This window comes from Suncus etruscus, chromosome 13 (genome assembly GCF_024139225.1).
Source record: "Suncus etruscus isolate mSunEtr1 chromosome 13, mSunEtr1.pri.cur, whole genome shotgun sequence".
Lineage (NCBI taxonomy): Eukaryota > Metazoa > Chordata > Mammalia > Eulipotyphla > Soricidae > Suncus > Suncus etruscus.
Genome location: NC_064860.1, coordinates 74,275,280 through 74,297,212, shown reverse-complemented (window position 1 = coordinate 74,297,212; position 21,933 = coordinate 74,275,280). Strand labels below are relative to the sequence as shown.

The 21,933-nt window shown below is 33.7% G+C and overlaps 1 non-coding gene across 1 annotated transcript; it reads right to left on the bottom strand.

The window, feature by feature from the left end:
* Positions 1-13,111: 13,111 nt before the first annotated feature.
* LOC126026328 (small nucleolar RNA SNORA51) lies at positions 13,112-13,244 on the bottom strand. Its single transcript, XR_007501621.1, has one exon. It is a non-coding gene; the product is annotated as a small nucleolar RNA SNORA51 (small nucleolar RNA).
* Positions 13,245-21,933: the final 8,689 nt, after the last annotated feature.

Below are 21,933 nucleotides of genomic sequence, written 5' to 3'. Positions count from 1 at the left end.
ATAGGAATGAATTTTGAGAATGGACAATGGATTCAGAATACCTCCTTATCAGGAGCAAGATTTTTCAGAGGATTCCTTCCCTACTACAATTTCAATATAAGTTGCAGTTCTAATTAAATATTGTATAACACTTTAGTTATCAACCTGTTTACTCCATGTGAAGCTTAGCTTATTATTTCTTCTTCTTCTTCTTTTTTTTTTTTTTTTTTTGGTTTTTGGGTCACATCCAGCAGTGCTCAGGGGTAAATTCTGGCTCTACACTCAGATATAGCTTCTGGCAGGCTGGGGAACCATATATAGGCCGGGATTTGAACCACCATCCTTCTACATGCAAACGCCTTACCTCCATGCTATCTCTTCGGTCCATCTTTTTGCTTTTTGTTGTTGTTCTTTTTCATTAGAACTACCAATTCTAAAACTAAAATAAAATTTTGCTATAATATTTTCCAAAATAACATCCAGATTAATTTTATCATTCATTTTATGACTTATAACTTCAATTATAAGTTACCTCAGGTCATTGACAAAAATTCAAATTCCATATTTACTCTAAAGCAGAATTCTTCAACTGCTTACAACTGAGGCTCAGCATCTGTCTACAAACCTGTTCAGGAATTATAAACTGTTTGGTTTTCAACATTTCTCCACCTGTGAGTTGGAATTAGTGGTTGAAAACCACTAACATAGCCAACCCATTATTATAGCTGTTCCACACAGAGAAGGAATGGTGTTCTTCTGCTGAGGCACAAAGGTTATATAAATTGCTCTGATTTAGCCAATATGTTGAGGCTTGCTGACTTGGAGGAACCTTTGTCCTGTCTCTTCTAGGAAATTTACACTAATTCCTAACAGTGGACAGTCACTTGCTTAGCATATCAGTTGAACTTGTTCCTCTATTTTTATATTGTCATGTGAAGCAAGTGAAGAACTTTAAATTCTCAGTTCTCTTCATTTGTGCCATCCATCTCACTTTTACCTTCCTCTTATGAAGACAATTACTTTCCAAGGGAAATGGTGTGAATTCTTAGTACATTTCAATTTCACATAAAGATTGGTTTTATATCACATCTCATCATCATTAAAGATTAACTTACTTTTATTAACCAGATTAATCCACAATCATTTATTCAACCAATAACTTCTAATAGTTTATCATTTGTTTTTGTTTTTCCTTACTGAATTAATACATTTGTGTATTACTATTAGTTGTTTAGTAGACAACTTGGGAGAGACAAAAGTTCTTTTTAAAGTTTAGTACTTTAATTTGTCTGCCAACAAGACCCCCACACTGGCAGCCAGGGCCACTTCCTAAAGGAGATGAGTCCTGCCCAAGGTCATGAGGGAGATTATATAGGGAAAGAATATAGGGAGGTTCCAGCTTTCTGATAATCCTTAAAAAGATTGGCTCTTATCAAGGGGTATCTTCCTATTGCCCCTATTACTAAAGTTTTTAAGTGATACAACTCTGTTTTAATATAGATTAAATTTATTAGATTATTAGATTAGATTAGATTATTTCTAAAAATGAAATAATTTGATCAGCCACTTATGCACACAAATTCTAAATATTATTTTTTCTCTTCCTTCTACCACCTTCTCTAGACTTTAAGACTAGGCCAACCACCTTCAACATATGTTCCAATATTAGAATTCTGTTATTAATATTTTTTCTTAAGCATAAGTAATGCATATTAGCATAATTTTTCCATTTATCTTTCCTTTGAAATATAAGACTTTAAATATAACATTTAACTGTCAACTATTATATATATAAATTTGTTAAAGAAAAATAAAATTGCTTCAATTAAGAATGATAAATTATGAGTCAGATTAATAGCACAGCAGGTAGGGAGCTTACCTTGCAAACAGCCAACCTGGGTTCAGTTTTCAGTACCACATATGATCCCCTGAGTCTGCCATGAGTGATCACTGAGCATGGAACCAGGAGTAAACCCTGACCACTGCCAGGTGTGTCTCCCTGTCCCCCAAAAGAATGATAAATTAATTGTCTTAAATTTTGACCAGTATCTATTACAGTTTCACTTTATTCTGAATGACAATAAATCATTTTATATTTCATCCAGAATCCATCACTATTTAATCTAAGGTTCTAAGTTTCAGAGTCAAAGATGCAAATTTGACTTTACATTTATTTTCAAAAGCAGAGAATTTCCAGGACCAATCTAGCATTTTGAGAAAATGACCTATATTAATCAGAGTTCTTCAGAGAAGCAGAAACAGGAGAGATACATAGATAAATGATAGTGCATACACACACACATACACACACACACACATACACACACACACACACACACACACACATATATTTCCTACCCCATTCTATTTCATCTCTACTTCCCTATATTTATTAATTTGTTTCAGGGTGTTAAATTTTTTCATTCTTCTTTGAATCAAGAGTAAAAATATTTTTATTATATTTTAAGATATTTTATTTTGCAGAAGCTAAGGCCAAAGAAATGATACCCAACGATGTCCCCTGAACCAAAGAAAATATCAACATATCAGTCATTAAACAAAAGGCTAATTTCCAAAAATTTAGAAAACTCATAAGTAGACATCTCCTCAAAAGATTTAGTGATGGCTGATTAGGCATATAAAAGAGTTCATTATTACTGATATTCAGGGGGGGGCGGTAAGGTGGTGCTAGAGGTAAGGTGTCTGCCTTGCAAGCAGCTAGCCAAGGAAGGACTGCGGTTTGATCCCCTGGCATCCCATATGATCCCCCCAAACCAGGGGCAATTTCTGAGCGCTTAGCTAGGAGTAACCTCTGAACATCAAACGGGTGTGGCCAAAAATAAAAAATATAAATAAAAAATTACTGATATTGAGAGAAGTGAAAATTAAAATGAGTGTAACATTTCACACCAGGGGAAATAGTATTCATAAAAAAATATAGAGGGATTGGAGCAATAGTACAGCAGGTTTGGCGTTTGCCTTGTAAGAGGCCTACCCAGGTTCAATCCCATATGTTCTCCTGAGCATGCCAGGAGTGATTTATGAATTCAGAGTCAGGAGTAACACCTGAATGCCAGCAGGTGTGATTTGAAACAAACAAATAGCAACAGAAAGAATGAAAACTAGTGCAGGAAAGGATGCTGTGAAAAATAACTCATTCATTCATGGCTTGTGTAACTATTTTTTTCTTTTTTCTTTTTGTATTTTTTTTTGTTTTTTTTGTTTTGTTTTGTTTTTGGGTCACACCCGGCGCTGCTCAGGGGTTACTCCTGGTTGTCTGCTCAGAAACAGCTCCTGGCAGGGACGGGGGACCATATGGGACACCGGGATTTGAACCAACCACCTTTGGTCCTGGATCGGCTGCTTACAAGGCAAAAGCCGCTGTGCTATCTCTCTGGGCCCAACTATTTTATTCTTTAACCTTTATAGAAATGTGAAGACTCTAGAAAGTTAAGAACAGAACTTTCATATGATCCAGATTTCTTTCCAGGTCATTTACACCAAGAATACAAAAAACATTAATGTTAAGGATATATCAGTACATATGTTACATAATACACAGTATTATTCACCACAGACAAGGCCTGAAAACAAGCCACACGCTCAACAGATGTTGGAGTAATGATACTGTGTATACATACATACATACACATATGAAATATTGCTCAACTAGAGTAAAAACTAAAATCATGAACTTTGCTGCAATTTTTAATAAATTGGAGTCATTGTGCTAAGTAAATGAAGTCATGAGGAAAAAGACAGTTACCCTGATTTATTGATGTTCACAATATAAACAAATAAATCAAGGGCCAGCCTTAGACAGTCCAAAACATCAAACAGGCAGTAAGGGTCAATTGGACCAGAGGGTGGGCATGATGATAAGGGACTTTGCGACAATATTAAAAGATTATTGACACTGATAATAGAAATGGTAAAGTAGCATTGCAAGTTTAAAACAATAATATGGAAACTGTTGCATACAGCACTACTGCAACTTTTTTTTTTTAGATTTTTTTTTTTTTTTTGGTTTTTCGGGACACACCCATTTGATGCTCAGGGGTTACTCTTGGCTAAGCGCTCAGAAATTGCCCCTGGCTTGGGGGGACCATATGGGACGCCGGGGGACTGAGATGCGGTCCTTCCTTGGCTAGCTGCTTGCAAGGCAGATACCTTACCTCTAGCGCCACCTCGCCGGCCCCTACTGCAACTTCTTAATATGTAATGCAGTTAAAAAATGCTGTAAGAATTGTATTAAACATTAATATACATTTTAATTTTTATACATTTTTTAATTCTTAAAGAAGATTGCCAAAACATAGTCATTTGGTAAAAAGTAAAATTTCCTTAATATAATATAGGAATTTTAGAGAAAATTAGGCTTACTAGATGTAATTAATCAATTTAATTTTTCCTCTGTATCTTAGTATCAATATTGTACCAGGCAGTCTCCCAGTTATTTCTAATGCTTGACACATGCCTATGTCATAAAGACACTTTGCAAAATAATATTAAATCTGTTTTAAATCTTTGTGACATTTGTGTACTGAGCACCTCAAAGAAGTTTCCTAAAATTTGTTTATATAATTATAATTTTTCTGGTTACTATACCTCAAAAGTCAAAAGAAGAATCCCTTTGCCTATTATTCATAATTAGTTCCAGGATCAACAATAATCTCAAATTCAACAGAGTCAAAATTGAATCAGTTTTTCCCTTCCTTCTCTATACTATACTCCTTTCCTTGTGTTCCCATATCTGATGAAAGGCAAACCATTGGTGTTTGACCAAGACAAAAAAATAAACTTTTTCCTAGGTTCTGCCTCTCTTTTATCCCCTTATCACGCAATAAATACTCACTACACTACTTCAAACATTGAAATATTTTCTCTCATTAATTGCAATGTTATTGTCCTAGTAGATGTAGATTATTTTAGTAGATAATCTATTACATAGATACAGATTGTCTTATTAAATTATCTCTTGCCTGTCTTTAAATATCAGTCACCTAACCTTCTAATTTCTAATGTTTATTCGCTTTCCTTAAATATTACTAATTCATTCTCCACTTAATAAAAATAAGGCAATTTTAAAAAAAGGTAGAAGCAAAAATAATAAATTAAAATTGTGGTGATTTTCTCTGAAACTCTTGCCTTATTTTACATTTTCAACAGGATCAAGTCTAACCTATTTGAATAGAGAGAAATTCTTCATCATTTAGCCACTATGATACATTCAATCTCAACAGTCAATTGCTCCAGTTCTAAAAGATACATAAGTGGCTATGGAGAGTATTATGCTGAGAGAAATGACTCAGAGGGAGAGGGATAAACATAGAAAGATTGCACTCTCTTGTGGGACATTTTTTAAAAAATGATAGCGTGATAATAATATTCAAAGACAGTAGAAACAAAGGCTCGGAGGATCAGTTCACGGTAGGAAGTTTGCCACAAATAGTGGGGAAATGCACTTAGTGCAGAAAAGGGACCACTATAACAATAACTTGGAAATTATCACTCTGGACAAGAAATAGGTGTAACAGAAAATAAGGTCATATGCATGGTATCCCTTCGATAACAATATTGAAAACCACAGTGTTTAAAAGAAAAACAAAAAGAAGATAGAGAGACAAAGACAGAGATAATAAAAATGTCCACCACAGGCAGACAGTATGAAGGGTGGGACATTAGTGGAGGGAAATAGGCATCGGTGAAAAGTGTTGTATACGATATAACTGGAACTCAATCATGAACAATTTTTTAACTGTGTATCTCATGATGACTTAAAGACTTTACTTATAAATAAAATAGTTTTCATTTTTTATTTTATTTACTTAAAGAACATTCATCGCATAGTTAACATAGTTTACCATAATAAATTTGTTTCCAGATAAGTGAGAGCAAAGTTATTTAAAAAAATAGAAGGAAAAAATACAAAAAGAAGAGATTAGAAAGAAAACTATGTTTAAAATACAGTGAACAGTGACAAGCAACTTTGTGTTTTTCTTTCTCTTTCCATATAGCATTTTAATTTTCCTGAACTAGTGTGAGTCCCCAGGACTTAGTGTTAAAATAATTTCTTTGAGGTTCTCTGAGGGTAGTACCATCACATATAATTATTTGATCTAGTTGATAAAACACTTCATTTTAAAAATAAAAACATATAATTTACACTTAGCAATTGTAAAGAAAACTCTAGTAAAATGCTGCTACAAATACAGTTCACAACTTTAAATATATATAAATAGAGATATGAAGTGACTGCTGATAATTAGAAATACTATAAAATTTAAGATTATTTTATTTTCATTGAATAAGATGCTTAAATAGAAGGTTCAATTAAGTATTCTATTAATTTGTTTATATTTTATTTTATAAAATATCAATATGACAAAATGAAAATTAGAGATTCAAACTTCATCAAAGAAAGATTTGCAAACTCTATTCTAGAATAATTTAATTTACTCTGCGAAATACATCAGAAACCTAGAGTGTGACTTTATGTATACCCAAATATTGTTAGCAGTCGTTTCAATCTACTATAAAACTTCTGAGATATTTCTTCCATTAGTGAGTACAATCCCATATATTCCAATATCTACAATATTACAATATTTACAATGATTACAGTCACAATACATGACACCATGCTATGAATTATTTTTATGAAATAATTGTCTCCATTTATTGTTCATCTCAGGAGCAAATATCAAACCCTGATCAGTATTGGTTAGGAAGTTCTCCATCGCTGCAGCAGATATTTCCAAACCTACAGTATATATTGCCAATTTTTTTATGAAAAAGCTTAGTTCTACATTCAAAGTTCTGTCTACTACTAGATGGGGCAATTAGGTAAGAGGAATTTGTACCTCAGCTTTGAAAAACAGCATTCATCACAAGTTAAAGCTTAGGGTCATGTATATATATATATACATATATATATGTATATATATACCTTGATCTCATACAACTCATGTATCCTCCCCAGCACAAATAATAAGTTTAAGTTATTGTATTGTTGTCAAAAGAAAAAATAGTAATATATCCATTTTAAATGAATGTGGAGTCTTATTTTAATATATACTTATCTATTCCATACTACTTGAGTTTCTTATCTGTTATTGCTCCATGTCTGACTCCCTCATTTGATTTCTTTGCTCCAAATGAAACTTGTCAACTGAACTCAAAGTAATTTTTAATCAAAGTATTGTGAGGTTTTTATTAAGATGCCACCAAAAAAAAAAAAAAAAAACCTCTGAATTTCTCTTCTTCCACAGATGCATCAGACATACACTTATACAAAGTCCTTCAATCTAAAAACTAACTAAAAGGAGCCTACACAGATAGCAACTGAAAAAAATACATGAAACTAGAAAAGTGAAACTTATTAACATGTGCCTTACAAATGGGAACCCAGGTCCGCCCCCCTTCAACTCTCAGCTGCTTCCTGAGAAGGGAAGAGTTTGAACTCTGTAATTCAGCTTACTACACTGTCCCTACTGGTAGTAGACAAAGCGTGGAATGTAACTCTAGCATTCTTGATAGAACTGACAAGAATTTCCTTAGTTAGGAAAAAGTTAGGTTTGGTGCCCTAACTTTTTAGGATACTACTCAAGGTATAAGTGTCCAATCACCTACCTCCGAGAACTAATGGATTTGTAGTATGAATCCCCTAGCATTTTCTTAGTTTATTTTTGTGCCACACACCGGCACCATTCAGAAATAACTCCTGGCAGGATTGGAGGACCATGAGATGCTGAGGATTGAAACCAGGTGGGCCGCATGCAAGGAAAACTCCCTACCCCTTTGCTATCACTCTAGCACCTCCTTGAGGACTTTTTTGGGGGGGTCACACCCAGAGGTGCTCAGGGATTACTCCTGGCTCAACGCTCAGAAATCACTCCTGGGGACCATATGAGATGCTGGGATTCCAACCACCGTCCTTCATGGAAGGCAAAAAAAGCCGTAATTCCATGCTATCTCTCTGGTCCCTCTCCTTGAGTATTTTAACCAAAGGAGAAGTTGTTAAACAAACATAAAAGAAATCCTGCTTAATATTCTCATTCATCAGGAAAACACTCCATCACTCTAAATCTCTCCAATTCTCCAAAATGTATTGAGGTATTCAAAGCAATAGGAAGCAGATACAATTGTCAAACTGGCAAGTGAACATTCCCAAAAAGCTATGTTCTCCAAGTAGCAAATAGAAGAAAACATTGTTCTTCCATTTTTTTCTAAAGGTTGGAAATAAGGATGGGATTGGTTGCATACTGTCTCAATGGAGTGCTAATAGAGAACAGTTTTTAATCAGTGGATATTTTAAAACAAACTATTATCTGCGTAGGAGTTTGAGAGCCCAAAAGAGCTAATGGGCCTTTCTTTTAATCTCTCTGTTCATTCCAAAAGTAAAACTGTCTCCAGCTTCTCCCTAGAATAAGATTTTCCACACAATTAATGACCCAACACTTATGGCTTCTATCAAAGAGATAGACCCGCATATAACCAAAATTTAATAATTAATGAGATGAGGGGCTTAGAATCCCACAGAAGATACTATATTAAATAAGCACAATAAAAAACACAACCACAAGCTTATAAATAGATACCTGAACATTTTCTACAACTTTTTTCCCATGGGCTCAACAAAGATAAAGCAGGTCAACGAGCCCATCTCCTAGTTTCACTCTGGAAAAAAATAATAATAACCCTGCCTTTTTATATTCCCAGATGTTTCTACATCACTGTGTGTGGAAGCTGACCAAATTCTTCTCTAGAACCTAGTAGAGTTGGCCACAACATTCATTGTTTTAAATCATAAATAATCATAAATCATGATAAGTAGAATTGATTTCTGGATTGAAAAGGCGGTTTAGCATCTGCAAGTCAATTGGTATAATAGACCATATTAACAAAATAAAGAATAAAAATCATATGATAATCTTAACAGGTGGATAAAAGCATTTAACAAAGTTTCATGTGCCATCTTTAAAAATATTATTATTGTTTATTACTTAAAATTTAGCATAAGAGTGGTTAAAGGAACTAGTGTAGATACAGGAAAAGAGGACAGTAATTCACTGTTGTGACAATGTCAACTAGTCTAGACTTTTTGAAGATAATATTTATATTCTTCAAAAACTAGGAATTGAGCTTCCTTATGATCCAAAATCTATGGGGCATACAAAAAAACAGTACTTAGGGAGAAACTTACAGAGATACAGACCTATATTAGAAAAAAAGAAAAACTACTCTGTTAAGGTGGAAAACCTAAAAAAAAAAAGGAACACAAGCAAATCTCCCAAAATTTAATGTGAAGGAAGTAGAAAGTCTAAAAAGACTAACAAGGAAATTGAAACTGTACCTCATAATCTCAATAATAAAAGTTCTTTTACAGGTATGAATTTTACCAAACCTGTAGACAAGACTTACTATTATTGATCCTTTAGCTCTCCCAAAATATCAAAGAAACGGTGATCCTCCTTCCTAACACCATCTACAAAGCTATTATTACACTATTACCCAAAGTTGACAGAGGTATTACCAAAAAAGATTTCAGCTCAATCTCCACTGGTGCAGAACTCCTCAGCAAAATCTTAACAAACTGAATTTAATAACACATCCAAGTGAGATTTATTCCAGATCTGCAAGGATAGCTCAATATCTGCAAATCTATTAACAAAATATACCACATAAGTAAAAGAAAAAATAAAAATAATATTATCAAGGGCCAGAGTGATAGTGCAGCAGTAGGGTGTTTGCCTTGCACGTGGCTGACCCAGGATGGACCTGGGTTTGATCCTCCAAGACCCATTTGGTCCCCAGAGCCTGCCAGGATTGATTTCTGAGCACATAGCCAGGAGTAACCCCTGAGCATCACTGGATGTGGCCCCAAATTCAAAAACAAACAAACAAAATGATCATATCACTCACTGCAGATAAAACTTTTGACAAGATCAAACAAAATATCCTAAATAAAAAAGAACTTTCCTCAATATAGTAACTGTTATCTATAAAAGCCCATAGCAATACTTTATAATACTTATAATACTTTATAATCCCTACAAGACATTCAATGTTAATATGTACCTAAAATACTAATGTGAAAGATATATAAGCCACTATGTCAAAATAAAAAAAAAAAAAAGACTCATGCTTTCAACGTTTAAATTATATGTAAGAGAGCTGGAACAATAGCACACGGTAAGGCATTTGCTTTGCATATGGCTGACCTGGAATGGATCCGGGTTCAATTCCCCACATTCCATATCCCATCTGAGCTGCAAGGAGAGATTTCTGCATGCAGAGTCAGGAATAACCCCTGAGCGCCACTGAATGTGGCCCCAAAAACCAAAAAAATATTAATAATAAATTATATATAAGGACTGTAGTAATCAATAAAGCACAGCATTGGCATTAAGATACTCAAAAATAAAATTGAAAATACAGATTTTAACACATAGATACAAATAGATAACACATAGATACATGGCTAATACATGGTTAGTTTGTAAGAGGAATTAAACGTATATTGTGCAGTCTTTTCAATAAGAAAATTCAACTAAGAAAATTTGACAGCCACAATAACAAAATAAGAAAACTTTAAGAATACTCTTAAGTATTTTAAGTTACACCAAAATTAACAGGAATAAAGACTTTCGTGTGATTCCCTAAAACAATAAAAAAAAATTCTAGAAGAAAACCTACGTGACAAATTCCTTAAAATTTGTCTTAATGGGGCCCAAGTGGTAGCACAGTGGTAGGGCCTTTGCCTTGCACACTTATGACCCAGGACAGACCTGGGTTCGATCCCTGGGTTTCCATATTGTCCCACAAGCAAAGAGCAATTTCTAGCACATAGCCAAGAGTAAGCCCTAAACATCACCAGAAGTAAAGCCCACCCCCCAAAAAAAAGTTTTGTCTTGACATTTTAGATTTAATTGCATAGCAAAGATAGCAAATGCAACATTAGTGTGACTAATTATTTATGTAATTTAACACTATAACGTTTATATATACAAGAAGCTAAGTAAAGAATATTGGGGGTATTTTTGGAGAGAAGGGGGTACTCTGGTTATGAGTATGGTGTTGGAATTATGTGCTTGATAAACCTTAGACTCTATACAATTTCCCTGGCCCCATGTCGTTAAATCTTTTAGGAAAGAACATGTATTCTCAAAGAAAACAGCAGTCTAAAATATTGTATGGTGATGAATGTGTTAATTAACTTAATTGTAGAAATATTTTCACTTATGTGTCTATATAATCATCACATTGTATACTTTAAAAATATCACTACTTTATTTACCAAAACAGAAATAAATCTTGCTGGTTGCTCTTTAGATATATAAATTCCTGTTCTGCTTTCATCAGGAATTTAAAACCAAAATATTGCCTCAAATTTATTATTCAGAGTGTTTATAAATTTTTTGTTTTTTTAAATTAATGGTTCCTTTCAAATCTAATAAACAAAGCAAATTACTTTTGTCTTCTTATATTAAGAAAAGTAAATAAAATAAATTCCATAATATTCAATATACACTTGTATTGGGTGGTTATAAGATAGCTTGACCAAATATATTGATATATGATTAATTTATTGATGAGTGGCCTCCTGTGTTTTCTTATTTCCCTAAAGTTTATCCTGACATCAATGATTACAATAGGAGACAGATCCTCATTAATTGAATTACAAATAAGAGATATTAATTTATTCCATATGATTATGAAAGATGTGCTTTTATTCTACTTCATTAGATACCATATACACAAACAAACCAGCAGAGCAAAATGTGATATTTTAATAACATCCTCTCATTTCATGATATTTTAACCTAATAATAAGAGGAAAAGAGAATTAAAAACTAGGTAATCAAAAATTTATACAAGTCAAATATGTTATACATATGGACTATAGAAGCACTGAAAGCAGATACTTTCTAATTCTGTTATATTCCCATCATGGTACACATCATGTAATACTATTGTCCCTACATAAATATATCATATTATCTAGGCCTGCAAGTGTTCAGGAATAGATGAATAGATGATGTAATAATGAGGCTAATCATGACCATCCCTACTTAAGTACTTTCGAAAAGTTAAAGATAAAAAGACTTCATAAATCATGTTTCATCGTTATAATTGAAAAACCTCAACTTCTAGTAGAAAATAATCAAATGATATATTTTCTATTAGTAACTTTAGACACAAGAAAATTTAGGATTAATGTCCCAACTCAACAGCTTTTGGAGTCATGATTACCTTATATGCCTTACCTCACATTAGATTATTTTACTTGATTATCAATCAAATGCCAAACTAAATAAGAGACAAAAACCATTCTGTGATAAATCATGCAAATTCCTTGTATGAATTATATCAGTAGAAAACATCCTGCTTTCATCAATAATAAAAATATAGAAGCAGATCAGTAATAATTCAGTTGATTTTAACTGTTGTAAGACTAACATCTGAAAAAAATTCTATTTTCATTGGAGGTCATGCTTCAGTGAGATAACAAAAAATAGCAAGAGTTTTCTTGGTGCCACTTTGTGTCACTTTTAGAATATAAAGGAATTTCATATGTCAAGGATTTCAAAGCATTAGGAACTAGAAAATATTAATTATGTGGTAGGCAAGGTATTTTTCTCTTGAATTTATTTAAAACATGGCCCATGTGAGCATACTAGTAAGCTTCATATAAAATGAAGAAGTCACAACACTAACTTAATATATAATTAAATTTTATTTTGGATTTTGGATCACACCCAGTGGTCCTCCTGGCTCTGCACTCAGAAATCACCCCTGGTTTGGGGTGATAATTGGGGTGATTTGGAATGCTGGGATTTGAACCACCATTCATCCTGGATCAGCTGCATGCAAGGCAAAGCCCTACTGCTGTGCTATCACTCCAGCCCCATAGTAAATAATTAATTTTAAAAACATTATGGCCCTAATAGCATTCACTATACTAACTTAGTATGACAATGTTAAAGAATGAGAGAAGTAGAATACCTGTCTCGAATACAGGAGGGGGGTGGGCATTGGAGGTGGGAATATTGCACTAGTGAAGGGGGGTATTCTGTTTATGACTGAAACCCAACTACAATCATGCTTGTAATTATGGTGCTTAAATATTTTTTGTCCCCTAATTCACAATACAGAGCAGGCAAAGGGCCTGGGTTGAGGTGTATATGGGGTGCATTTACTGTACCTCCTCTTTCTATAAAGTCAGTGTAAAGAACACAGCCTGTGGTAAGAATTGGGAGGCCTTATCTTTTCTTTTTTTGATATATATATATATATATAAAATCCTTCACCAGTGCAACATTCCCATGACCAATATTCCAAGTGTCCTTCCTCCTGCTTAAGTATTTTATATAAACATTATGTCAAATAAAAAGCAAGATGTTAAACTATAAATTTTAATTCATTAGTAAATATTGTATTTTGTTGAATAGTAGTAATGAAATAATTTAACCAATTTAAAATGGAATGACAAAAATATTCTCTTTAGTATTACTTATGGCATATCATTGAAACAGAAATTTTATAGTTGATAAATTGAAGTATAAGCTTAGTTCTGAGTGTTAACATTAGGAATAGGTTTGATTATCTATTTTCTGCCTGAAGTAATAGTTCAGAATATTTGTGGGAAACAAATGAAAAAGGTACTGTAATGTAATGTAAAGATTTCACATCAATCTGTACTATTTTAAATCTCCCAACTTGCCACAAATATAGGTTTATTTCACCTGATCAAAACTAGTAGAACTGATTTGATTGCAAAATCCTGGAGGTAGACAAAATACGGGGGAAAAAAACAACACATAAGATCCCAAGAATTCTCATAAAGTGGGAAAACTTTTTGCCTCAACCAAAAGGGTGCTAAAAACATGGCGGAACTATATCACTAATTTGCAGTTTGCAGTAGTCTTGAAATTATGTTGCCTTCATCATTTAAATACGTATATTAAAGAATTATCTTCCCAAATCATCTAATGAGGTGGTTTCTTTTTTTTAGGTGAAATTTTTTTATAATCATCTACGTATTATTAACTTTCTTTATACCTTCTTACAAGATTCAGACTCTCTATAATAAATAAAAAATAGTGTAGCTCTCCCTTGGGGTGAAAGCAAAGGGAATGCATCTTTTGACCACCTGAAGCATTGGAGTCATTAACTAAGAATATTAGCTGGAGTTAGAAATCCACACAACTTCCTGAGTTCCAAAGAGCTCATGATGACCCCGTATTTCATCCAAAAATCCCATGTTGTTGTTATTGATCCTGAAATTTAGCTAAATGTCAAAGTTTAATTCTCATTGTCTTTCTTAATGGTTTGGTACACTGTGGTCTTGACATAACTCTAACACTGACATTCACCTTATTGATGGAAATCCAATATCCCATTCACAGGAGTAGAAGACAAGTGATTTTGTGACCTTTAAACTCTGTGATGTTAAGTTCACCATAAACACAACTTGATCTCCATTTCATACATTTTTCAGGAGACAGGCCAAAGGGTTAATCATTTGACAACTTGACACTGAAATAACCTTACAAGTATTAGCAGCTATCTCATGGTGTCATATAGTTCAAAACACTAGCATCTCTTCTGCATTTTACTTAGGTTATTTCTATATCATCAAAACAAATGATTTTCTTTTGTTACATTGTATACATGAAAATATTCATTTAGCGGCATGCATTGCTTACTATATTTCTCTATTTGGCAAATACAAAGGCATTTGAATCTTTATAATGGCTATATAGATAGCAAAATAATATACTATCATAATTTAAAACTCGAATTACTAACAATATTCTTCTTGATGTGTATTTAGCAGGTTATATTTATGTAACCTGATATAATCTGATAAATAGAATAATTAAGAGTAAGAAGTATATAGAGTTGCCATATTTGCATTAAGCCAGCTCCATATAATTAATCTATTCTTAAAAGTGACGTAAGCCAAGCCCTGAAAAATCATGGGTACACTGACTATACAGCTGAAAGCTGGTGGTCTTGGAAAGAGAAGCAGACCAAGTTCCCACCATGATGAAACCTCACCAGCTTCATCCACCACCCACAATCACCACTTCACTAGTGAATGGCCTGGTTTTATCATTCAATTATGGTTCTCTTTAGAGACACCAAAAATGACCAAAACTCCAGGTATGTCAGAATTTGGACGTTTTTGGAATGAGTGCATGAACCTTTCTCTTGCTTTTTTGTACTTCTAACAAGCCTGATGGTTGTAAACATGCTCTATAAAAGCCAAAGTATTAGCCACAGAGCTTGGAATTCCTCAACTGCATGGCTGCATATGCAGCTACATGACAATTTCAAATTTTGTAATACTGTCATCCTAGGAGGATCACGCCAATTCAGATATCAAAGTGTATTTGAAGTCACCAAATGCTCAGAAACAAAGAAGTAACATAATGAATAACTAGCAATTAGAGCTTAGTAAACCTGGCAATGACTTAATGACCTCATTTTAAGATACAATAATTTTCACTTTGCTGCACTCTTTTCTTTTTGTTTCTTCATTGCTTTTCATTTCTTTTTTTAACAACTTCACTCTCATTTTCTGGAAACAAATGTATTATATATATAATATATATGTTATATATAGTCCTCAAATAAACTAATATATCTGTTCAAATAAATATATAAAAATCATTTATTTGATTTAAGTTGAAAAACCATAAGAAAGTTTTCCATGAGCACCTAACATAAAAAATAATATTTTTGGTATATTTTGGGCCACACGGTGATGCACAAGGGTTACTCCTGACTCTGCACTCAGAAATTGCTCCTGGCTTGGGGAACCATATGGGACTCCTGGATTTGAACCACTGTCGGTTTTGGATCGGCTGCATGCGAGGCAAACGCCCAACCGCTATGCTACTGCTCTGGCCCCAAAAAATAAAAAAATTTTAAATTTTGTCAAAAGTTTCTCAGTACACTAAATTTCACTGACAGCCCAAAAGGAGCAGTAGCAATTTGATAGGAAGTTGTGCAGAAGAGCACTGTTTAATGAGCAAAAACAATAACACAGAAGCCTCAACTCACACAATAAACTCAATAAGCCCTCATACAGTAACTTTAGTAATATCACGATAAGATATAACAATTATCACAAATTCTTTTTTATCTATTTTGATCAATCTATTTGCTATTTTTTTGTAATAGGAAATATGAAGTAAATTTGTTTGTGCCTGCTACATGTGAAGACTTATTGGATGAGTAGAAAATTGGGGACATTGGTGGAGAGAAGGTCACACTGATAGTGAAATTAATGTTGGAATATTGAATGGCTGAAGCAACTATACTATGAACCTTGAAAATAAAAACGATGTTTAAATTTAAATAAAATCTGTTCTTTATATAACTGATACCCAAGTACAATTATGTCTATAATCAAGCAGCTTAAATAAAAATATTATTAAAATAAATAAATAAAATTGTATACATAGTAGTCAAGGAAATTATTAAAATATTTATAAATGACTAAAAATAAGGTTAGAGTAATTGATTTTGTTTTTGTTTTTGGGTCACACCCAGCAGCACTCAGGGGTTCCTCCTGGCTCTACACTCAGAAATCGCTCCTGGCAGGCTCGGGGATGCCAGGATTTGAACCACTGTTCTGCACGCAAGGCAAACACACTACCTCCATGCTTTCTCTCCGGCCCGAATAATTGATTTTTAAAACCTTAAAGAGTGGAACTAACATTTATAATGAAAATTTTGACAAAATGCATAATATGCTGTATTTTTCCTATAAAATAAATTTATGCCAACCCATTATTTTTGACTGAACAATAAAATAGAATTTTAAAACAAAGTGTGTTAACATCTTGCAGAAATTCTACAGTGATATGTTACATGCCCTAATTTTAATTTTTTTAAATGAATAGTATAATCGAAGCAAGGAGTTAGCATTAATCTTTAGATCAAAAGGATTTACAATGAGAATATAATTAATTACATGCCAAAAAATATCTTATTGAATAGGGTGATGACCTTAGTTACTTTGTTTAATCACTAAAACAATTCAATCTCCAAATAAGAACTTGGATCCGTTCCAAATATATCCAATTAAGATTATCAATTTTGTAAGAACAGAGACAATAAGCCTCAAAAAGAAACTTTTGAAACTTTCTCTTTTTTTTTGAAACTTTCTTTTTGATTAATGTGTCTGTGCCAATTTTTTTAGTATTTATATCCTTGAATAAAACACTCCTGTCAGTTGAAACCATCTTCCCACAAACTGGTAGGGGTATATATTTTTACAAACAATCATGTTAATATTCTATTTATTACTGAACCCATCAGTTATCTACTAATAGACTCATTTCAAAAAAAAATTTAAAGCTCCCCTTACTATCTTGAAAACATTTTTAAAGGAACATATTAACAAATTGTTCTCTTAAATATTCTGAAAAGCCCTTTGAATTGTAATACATTCTTATATGCATGATTATATGTCAAGAATTCTTACAGCTTCTCTTAAGTCCCACAACAATACTACAGGTAAATTCTGTACAATACATGAATTGTTAAAATGCTATCCTTCTTTTCTCTATATACCTATAGGACAATTCATAGAGATAACACAGAAATAAGAATTAATGAATTCTGGTACAATATAACTGAAAATACATTTTATTAAAGTAAAATGACTGTTTGCCATTAAATGCTCCCAAAGCTATATGAAAATGTGTTATTTTCTTTTCTTTTTTTGCCTGCAATGACAAATATTTCCTAAGTAAGTTCATTATCACAAAAACTCTGTGTTTATTATGTATGTTGCATTTTCCCTTTCAATGAACTTAAGGGAAATTAAAACAAGCCTTCTCTAAAAAATGAGTGTGTTAAGGAAGTCAGGCTAATTTTCTTAATTTATATTCACTGATTCATGCAATATATATTAAAACTGCACCTGTTCTTTGTGAATATTTAATATCTTTTACTAATGGAAAAATGTATTGCTTTTTAGTTCCCTTTTGTACTAAGTAGTCTAACCTAGGCTTATTCATCTTGCCCCAAAACTTTGTCAAGATACTTTCAACTTTATCTTCTGCCTTGTAATTTAGACCAACTACATGGACAAAGCTCCCCCACTTTTGTAGTTCATGGAGTGAGATTAGGGGTGTAGCTGACAATTTTGCATCTAAATAATGATATCTGAAAGGAAAGTCACTTTTATGTCCCTTGACTCTATATATTTTTTATCTTTTCTTACAAATATTATGTGAGGCTCTTCTGTTTACTTCTGAGTTCTTCCTTAACATGAAAACAGTTGCATGGTTTAGATATCAAAACCACTAAGATTTCCCCACAAACACTTCAGGGAATAAAAGGAGATTTCCCACATTCAAATGAGAGGAAGGAGGAAAGATTGACTTAAAACACAGTGAATCTCCTGTGAATCAGAAATTTGAGCAAATTAATGAGGCTCAGTGAGGCAGTAATAGACCTTCTGGTTTCCTGGCTAACCAGTATGTTTAGAGTGAGAAAAGAAAATGGTTTTCCTTGTGTCTCCTTATTGGACAGTATCTTTTTATTTTTAATTTAATTATTTTGGAGGTGACTCACCAGTAATACTCAGGGCCCTGGAGAAATCACAGCTCATAATAATTTGTCCATGCCATTAATAGTGAGAGAATGCAGTTAAGGCAGAGAAAGAACTACAATGACAATGAGAGTTGGAAAAGATCTAGATTGGAGGTAAACTAACATGCATAATATCACTGTAGTAACAATATGGAAAACCACAGTACGTAAACGGAAAAATGGAAGAGAGAAAGACAAAAAAATGTCTACCATAGAGGTAGTCAGTGAAGAGAACAGTGGGCATGGGTAGGGAAATGAGACATTGATAGTGGAAAATATGCACTGGTGAAGGATGAGTGGTGTAAATTGTATGATTGAAATTCAATCATGAACTTTGTGACTATGTATAACCATTAAATAATTTATTTTATTAAAAATAATAATTCAGGGGCCAGAGAGATAGCATGAAGGTAAGGCATTTGCCTTGCATACAGAAGGACGGTGGTTCAAATCCCAGCATCCCATATGGTCCCCTGATCCTGCCAGGAGCGATTTCTGAGCATAGAGCCAGGAGTAACCCCTGAGAGCTGCCAGGTGTGACCCAAAAACCAAAATAATAATAATAATAATTCAAAGACTATAGCAATAATACAGCCGGTAAGATGTTTGAATTATTATGCATGTGGTCAACCCCATTTTCAATCCCCAGCATCTCATACAGTTCCCTGAGCCAACCAAGATTGATTTCTAAGCACAGAGCCAGGAGTAATCCCTGAGCATTGCCTGGTGTGAACCAAAAACTAAAAAAAAAAAAAAAAAATTTAAATCGTCCAGCTTGCAAACTACAGTGTCTCAAAAAGAAAAAAAGAAGAGAGAGAGAGAGAGAGAGAGAAGAAAATTATCTGCCACAGAAACAGGAAGTGGGGAGGGCAGGGCTGAGGGAAAGAGGGAAACAGGACACAATATATGGTGATGCTCAACTATGTTTTCAAAAATTACTCCCGGCAAGCTTAGAGGACTATATGGAATGCAGAGGATCAAAGCCGGATCAGCTGTTAGCAAGGCAAATGCCCGCCTACCTGTTGTACCATCATACCAGCCTCTTAAATTTGGGGGGTGGGTGGTTGCTTTTGTTTGTTTTTCCGCCCCATTCAGTGATGGTCAGGGATTTCTTTTGGCTTTGCAAATAGAAATTACTGCTGGCAAGCTCTGGTAACCATGTGAGGTACTGGAGATCAAACCCAGGTTGGCCATGTGCAAGACAAATTTTGCACCAACTGTGTTATTGCTCCAATCCCAATTCAATTATGATCAACTTTGTAACTGTGTATCTCACGGTGATTTGATTTAAAAATGCAATGTCCAGTGTTGTGAACCAAGTGCTTATGGCATTCAGTGATGTGGTTATCACATATATTTTTTTATTTTGTAACTCTATAATTCATGGTTATTCAATTTTTCAAAAATTTTAATCTCTACTCACAGGAACATGATAGAGATGAGACTCAAAAAATAAATCAGATTTAGCCATTTCTCAAAGCTGTAAGTTACCTTAAGAAGAAAACAACAGTTATCAAGATGCATTATATAAAGATAATTGTGAATTAAAATAAAAAATTTTTTTTGGTTTTTGGGACATACATAGCTGTGCTCAGGGGTTACTCCTTGCTCTGAGGTCATTAATCTGACCCTCCTGGCTCGAGGGACAATATGAGATGCCAATTTGATCCCAGGTCCATCCTGGGTTGTCCGAGTGCAAGGCAAAGGCTCTATTGCTGTGCTATATCTCTGGCCCAATAAATTTAAACTTATGAAAATTTCACAGTGATTTTCTTTTTAAAATCAATATTTTATAAATGAAAACAAAATTATTGTGGTTATTGTTGCTGTTGTTGTTTTTGAAAAGTAATGTTTGAGTATATAAATATGTATGCAGGCAATCAGGTCACATATCTACAATATACTTTCTTCATAAAAAAAAAAACCAAAAAACATCAGATTCTGTAAGAACATTATGAGACTCCAAGTAAAGCACCAGGCATCTGAGGCTAGACAAAGAGGCTTCTTCTGTCACATACTTCACTATTATTTTATTCAAAGATCAACACTATGCCAATGGCTTTGCTTTGAATACTATATCAGACTATATAGATCTATAACATTATTTTTTTAATTTTTAAAGAAAATGCATCACATAGTTGACATAGTTGATCATAATACATTTGTATTCAGATAAGTGAAAGTAAAGTAAAGTATTACATCACAATGAATGAGAATAAACAGTGTTGGCGGGGATGTGGAGAGAAAGGAACTCTTATCCACTGCTGGTAGGAATGCCGCCTAGTTCAACCTTTATGGAAAGCGATATGGAGATTCCTCCAAAAACTTGAAATCGAGCTCCCATATGATCCAGCTATACCACTCCTAGGAATATACCCTAGGAACACAAAAATACAATACAAAAACCCCTTCCTTACACCTATATTCATTGCAGCACTATTTACCATAGCAAGACTCTGGAAACAACCAAGATGCCCTTCAACAGATGAATGGCTAAAGAAACTGTGGTACATATACACAATGGAATATTATGCAGCTGTCAGGAGAGATGAAGTCATGAAATTTTCCTATACATGGATGTACATGGAATCTATTATGCTGAGTGAAATAAGTCAGAGAGAGAGAGAAAAAAACGCAGAATGGTCTCATTCATCTATGGGTTTTAAGAAAAATGAAAGACATTCTTGCAATAATAATTTTCAGACACAAAAGAGAAAAGAGCTGGAAGTTCCAGCTCACCACAGGAAGCTCACCACAAAGAGTGATGAGTTTAGTTAGAGAAATAACTACATTTTGAACTGTCCTAATAATGAGAATGTATGAGGGAAATGGAGAGCCTGTTTAGAGTACAGGCGGGGGTCGGGTGGGGAGGAGGGAGACTTGGGACATTGGTGATGGGAATGTTGCACTGGTGATGGGTGGTGTTCTTTACATGACTGAAACCCAAACACAATCATGTATGTAATCAAGGTGTTTAAATAAAAAAAATGCAATACAAAAAAATAGAAAGAAATCATAAAAAATAAAATGAAAGATAATAAAGAAAGAAAACAATGTACAGTAGCAAGTAAGTATATTTGTGAAAATACAGGGGGAGGGTGCTTGGGATTATCACATATATTTTAAAGATGAACAAACTTATATCTAAAGTTAATTGACCTTCTAAAATTAAACATTTTTGTAAGAGTGACCAAGTTTGTTGGGCCAGAGCAGTGGCATAGGAGTAGGGCATTTGCCTTGCACGCACTGACCTATGATGGACCAGAGTTTGATTCCCCAGCATACCATATGGCCTCCCAAGCCAGGAGCGATTTCTGAGTGCATAGCCAGGAGTAA